Below are 6643 nucleotides of genomic sequence, written 5' to 3' on the forward strand. Positions count from 1 at the left end.
CCAAATTACCGTTTTAATACCAGTACACAATAATTTATCACAGGGTGATATGTTTATTACAGCTGGTAACTTTAGATGCTAAATCATATTATCACAATATGATCTTGAATCATGATCATCTTTTCGTTCTTCAGGAGCCGCTCGGCCGAAAATTTCGAAAACATATGTCTGTAAAATGGATTAATAAATAATTATTATTAGCCCTCCTATTAAAATTTCTGTTCAGAAACCATCCCCAATATTCACACAAGATATATTCCCAAAGTTTCATGCCGTTATGTCAAGTAGTTTTCAAGTCTACAACAGGGAACAAACAAACATACAAGCAAACACACAAACAGACATTCATTTTTTTATGAACAGATTCCATTCGGCCCAAACAAAAGCCTCTCTAAATGAAGGTAGAATGATAAGGATTCAGTTCAGTTGTTTTAACATTTTTTCAAATCACTTTCAAAAGTTCATGTAGTACCTACTATTGTGTTTGAGACACTTCTGGCGCTATCATAGTTTCACCACTATTCTGTTCCACAGTCCTATCTCTTGCAGTCGTTAACTATATCTATAATAATATATAAAGTGAAGAGCTGGCTTATGCACGTACGGGATAGGAAAATTATGTTTGACGAATCATCACGTCTGAACTACTAGACTAATCAACTTGAAATTTGGCTTATAGATTCTTAATTAATCAAGGATGGTTATAGGCCTATTCTCAATTCTTCAAAATTTCATCACGTCAAGTTTTCATTTTGTCAAGTTTTAAAATAGATCCTTGCGAAGCACGGGTTCTTGCTAGTCAGTAATATAACTGATTATACTTCTGTACTCGAGAGAAGATTTTCAATTATCATAGAGTGAGAAAATTGTGTTCCGATCCAGTCAATTAGGCCTTTTGGAAGTCATGTCTTTGGAAGTCATTGTTGATAGCCAGTTTCTCGGCCTAGAAGGCCGAGTAATTAAGCATCAAGTTGGACCTGATTATACTTGTGTAATCGAGGAAAGATCTGCATTAATTATTATCAAGTGAGAGAATTGTACTCCAATTCAGCAAACTATTCTTACGAAATTTATCTCAATGATTATGTGTAAAGCAAGTTAGTAACATGCACTTCAAGCTTTCAGCATCCCTCATGAATTACACGAATGCTTCTCACTCAACGTATGCTGACAGTTTATAGTGAAGCAGGGAATCCGATCCAATTCAGCCTTTCGAAATTAGCATTAATCTGGCCGTAGTAATGTCTCAATCCAACAGTGACTGCACCATCTGTGTGCTGTGACGAGCTCCTCAAATAATACATCCGACTGTGTAATTTGGAGATTAGTGATGACTTTTAAGACGCTGGCTGCATAAAAGTCTATTGTGATAGCGTGTGGATGGTAGACGATCTGCTGGCTTTCTGCCAACTAGGAATGAGAGGGATAAGTGATAAAAGAGAGAATGAGGAAGAAAGAGTGAGAGGGAATAAAAAAGATAGAGACAAGGTTTGAGAGATAGTGGAAGGATGATAAAGAGTGTGGGTTATAAAGAGAGTTAGAAGGAATAAGAGAGAGAATGAGAGAAATTAAAAAGAGAGAGATTGGTGTGAGAGATAGTGGAAGGGTGATAAAGAGAGTGGGAGTAAGCTCGATTAAACAAAGACCAGTCATTAGAATAGGGATAACAATGGTTGGGCGACCCATTGATTTATTGTAGGAATGATGTGCTCTGCAGATTCGGGATCCAGTGCTCCTCAGTCAATTCCCTTCGCAGCTCGGGGAGGAATTTGGGGGATGAATTGCTCGTTTGACAGAATGTCTACTACTGGCAAAAGACGGAAGGAATGAGATTTCTCATTTGGAAGCTTTTTCTCACTGTTTTTTGAGCTAGAGTTTATTCAGTTCAGGTGGTGATTGGTTTGTTCTATACTATTGAATGGGAGTGTATTGCAAGATGAGCAATTTAACAGGATGCGCTCAGACTAGGTATTCAGCTTCATTGCAGAATAGGACGAAGCCTGGTCTGATCGAGACACTCCCAACAGGATCAACCAGAAAGTGTACTTTTCTCAAGTTTTGGAAGATAATAACTATTTCCACAGTAGTTAGAACTGGAGTTTATTCAGCGCAGGTGATTTGGTCTGATCTAATGGTTGTGAGTTTGTTGTGAGTTTGTTTAACTAGGAGTAATCCAAAAGTGTATCTCTCATAATTGTTATAGATAATAATATAACATTATTTCACTTATATGGGCTAGGTACCTAATTCGAATTGATAAAAACAATATATAAAACTTGTAGTACCCTTTATTAAAATCTTCAAAATATTTTACAGTTTTTAATAAAGGGTACTGCAAGTTTTTATATTGTTTCTATCAATAATAATATAATTATGTATGAGGTTTTGATGTCACGTTTCACCTTCATCAACTTTCAAAATATTCAGTTGATAACAATCATTATAAGAAATCATTTGAATCTGAGTTGGTTAGGAAGGAATACAACATTTATGACACTTGAAATAACAATTCATAATTCCGGAAAGCATTGAAAGCCTTATTGGAATAATATATTCAAAATAGTTCAATAGTTTCTAACATAAGAAATTCCATTAATCACATTCAGTCGACATATTCATTTCAATAATAATGTTAGGGAAATCGTAAAATTTTAAATGGATGAAGTTTTGTTTCCAGAATCAGTATTGTTGTATTCACTTCAAGAAAAACATTGAAAATAATTTAGAGAATATCATAAAACAGTGTAACTAATCTCAGAATGATAGTTATCCGATGTGATGAATTAAGAAGGTATATTCAAAAACTTCTTTTAGAAAATAATTATATTTTATTCCAATGCATTAATTTCCATGCAAGATTGATTGATTGATTTTCTATGGCATTCGAACTTAATGATGGGGTAGGGAGAGCTAGACTCTAGAAAACACTTTTATTTATTTATAGATTGATGGATACAATATCATTCTCAACTATGAATGATTAACAACCTTAAAGCCCAAAACTGTTGCTTTCCAAATTAAATTTGGATAGAAATTGTCCAAAAATAGGTTATATTTATCACATTATAATTTTTTTTCAAATTTTGACTCAAAAATATATATATGAACTAGGAGTTTAGTATACAGATGAGTTGAAAAACAAATTAGATAAAAATATTTCACCAAATCATCACTGATAACTGGAAAATACTGTATAAATTATTAAACATTTCAAAACTTGGAAAGAAACTCAGCCTTAATTCTAAATAATTTGAACCAGAATTATTAATAAGCCACAGAATAAATTAATTTTTGAATAATTCAAGCCACTGTAAAGTATTTACTTTAGTTATTGATGAAGAAATAAACTTCATGATATAATTAATAGTAAGATATAATTGACAGATTCAACTGATAAGATACATATTATATACAATAGTTAGAAAACACAGTGATCCAAGGAATACTTTAATGTTGTTATGAAGGGGAAATTTTGTTACAAGTGAATAGGTCACATCTGCGAATACTATTTATATATATCCTTTTCTATTTTAAGAGCAATTTCACTGTTCAGTTCACAATACTGAGGTTGATGACCAACTCCATGACGATCAATATCGCTCGATTTCGACTTTCTATTTTGAAATTTTGTGTTTGTCAGTTGCGGCCGTTACGCCACAAGTCAGCGGCCATGTTGCTCTGCACAATCACTGTTCGTTCAGTTTTCGGTCTCTTTGATGTTTGGATATTTTTGGCAGTGGACTGCCTCTGACAGGTCCAGCGAGTTATCCAACTTTATCGTTAGTAGTCGACTTTTCGGTATCGATCACTTCTCTTCACTACTGCAGCCAACAATATCCAAATGAAGTACTCCTTACCAAGGGCAGGCCTGCCTTGTTTCACATCAGGTACAAGAAGTTCCTAGAATTTCGTCGAGATCGACGATTATAGACGCTATTCACAATGCCAAGAATCAAGTTCCCATCATAATTCATAAAACAGTCCTCCGATGTTATTAATTCATGGACACAGTTTCCAGTGAAACCAAAACTTCATTGCTCAACTTTTGTTATAGTTCAGAACTGGATAATACTTTTAATTATACAAATGAACTCAACAACTTGTCGTTTTATCACGCTATAATTGAATTGAGTTGCTAGTCATTACACTTTCACCTACGTTCTTCCATTTGATGGTTTTGAGTTCTTCATATACTTTTCATTATCAATCAATTTTTCTTTAATAATTGGCTGAGATTTGATCACTTTTTACACTTTTTCTCACCCTTCTATGAAAACTTCGGCTTTCATTTGTGATAAAATTTCAGTAGATTCTATCCACTGCCAGGGTCTACTACGAGTTTCAATCCTCAGAAAAATTTCAACATTGTTCTTTAACAAAGTAAATCCATTTTTTCCAATGATACGCATTTCTACTTCTTTATGGCTTTTTCTTGGTGTATCTTGTGAGATAAGGACTATTTTGAGTGAGAAATCAACAGCTTCAAGTGATGAGTCAGAAATCATCCTATTGGTATTTTTCCAAAGAAGGTTCTCAAATTTCTCATTCTGATCAAAGACGTGTTATTTCCATGAGCTTGTGTGTTAAAAAGTGAAATCCACTTTGGGCCGCTTTTCCGACCTCTGGATTTGGCCAAGTTCTAGACTTTGAACAGCAGCCTGATTCAGAAAATTGGCTTTCCGAAACGGGGCGTAGTCGCAGTTTTTATCACAGCATTCACATTTTTTATTTTCCCATTTCTATGATTGGAAACGTTTTTCCTTCACGATATAAAACATTCCTAAATAGTTAAAAATGGCTGAAACTTTACACTATTCACTCTTCATTTTATTTGGGAAATGGGAAAATAAAAAATGTGAATGCTGTGATAAAAACTGCGACTACGCCCCGTTTTGGACAGCCAATTTTCTGACTCCAGCTGTTCAAAGTCTAGATCTTGGCCAAATCCCGAGCTCGGAAACCGGCCCTTAAAGCTGTCAGTATTCTAGATCATCAGTGCTTCTCAATCAACGAAGAGTCAGTATAAAAACAATGCTGACACTTGAAAGTGAATCTCTCCATTCCAACAACAATGATTGCAACTTTTATCATGATCTTTTCTCAAATCAAACGGATCCCAGAATCTGAAATGAAACGGGAGCGAGTAAATCGCTGATCAAAAGATATCCGCCTCGGATGTAAAGAAGTGGCGGTTCTTGGAAGGCAAATAATAGAAGAGTTTGGTATTGGTTTGTCCCGAGCAAGCCAATTAAAGACAGAATTCCTTGTCGATTGATTTTCAATTTCTGGACTCGGGGATCTCCTACTTCCGGGATAGCTTGCCGAACGGCTGGAGAATTTAATAAAGGCTGGTTCCGCACAGCTCATAATGTCCAGTTGCTCTATTACGTTCTCCCTTTCGTAATTCTACCTTCTTCCCTCTCACACTCTATCATACTCTCTTCCTCATTCATCACTCTCTCTCTCTTGCGCACACCATCACTTCCTTGAAGATCTTCCTTATCACGTCTACTGACTGTAACTGTCCTTTACTCAATATCATCACATCTTGTTATTCTAGGAATTCCTCATCTGAAGACAATCTTGGGTGTTCATTGCTATTAATTCTAGAATTGTTTGATGAGCCAACAAGAGGAATTGATACAGTACCAATAATGAAGATTTCTATTGAAAGCTTTGACCTTACTTTGTGATTGCATACCTCACGTAGACCTAGGGTTTCAATAATTGCTAATCAAGAGACAATAATAATTAAGTGTGTTTCGACGATTCACAATTCTTCTTGTTCGTCCAACGTGTGTTTCAAGTCTACTTACAGTTAGTTATAACATAGAGAAACAATAGCATGAGTAGACCTTGGTATAAGGAGTTTATGTCGCAACTTTTACTGTTATCTCAAGCCCATAGTCTACATAGTTCTATCCCGTGAAGCAATGTGAGGCTGGTAGTCTATCATATTGTGCCGTAAGTACACTCTCACCCGGCCAAAACAGTAAAAATCGACAGTAATTGGCTTGAGTTAACAGTAAAAGTTGCGACATAAATGCCATATACCATGGGATATATACTAACGCTATTTTTCTCTATGGTTTAGGTAGCTGTATCTGTATCTTAAGATACAGATAGGTGTAGAAAGAAAGAAAAATTGAGAGAAAATAATATGTAAAAGAAACTACGATATCGTATTTGAGAATTTGGAATTTTTACAATCGTGGATTCCATTCTTCGGAGCTGTTTTAGATTATGATTGTCCAATTATGAGTAATTTTTTTCAGATTTTTGAAAGATCGTCCATAATTACGAAGCTAATTAATCATCTCATCACTTGGTTTTGCGAATTTATTTCAAAAGTTTTCTCAATGTAAAAACAACACAGAGAAACGTGATATTTTGTTCGTTTTTATTCTGGTTGCACCCGTTGTGGTGAATGATTAATGTTCAAATCTTCATTCTTTTCTAATAAAAAAAAAATTATTCATTTTTCCTAATAATAATTATCAAGTTGAATATACCAAATTTGAGAACAAATCGGTAGTCTACAATTTAGAACAGTCAATGTAAGATATTTTCAACAAATCACGCTTCAAGGAATCAATAATTTTCTTCTATTCAGTCAAAAAGTCGCATCAAGAAAATCCTAAGT

The sequence above is a fragment of the Nilaparvata lugens genome, chromosome 4 (assembly GCF_014356525.2).
Source record: "Nilaparvata lugens isolate BPH chromosome 4, ASM1435652v1, whole genome shotgun sequence".
In the NCBI taxonomy this organism is placed as follows: domain Eukaryota; kingdom Metazoa; phylum Arthropoda; class Insecta; order Hemiptera; family Delphacidae; genus Nilaparvata; species Nilaparvata lugens.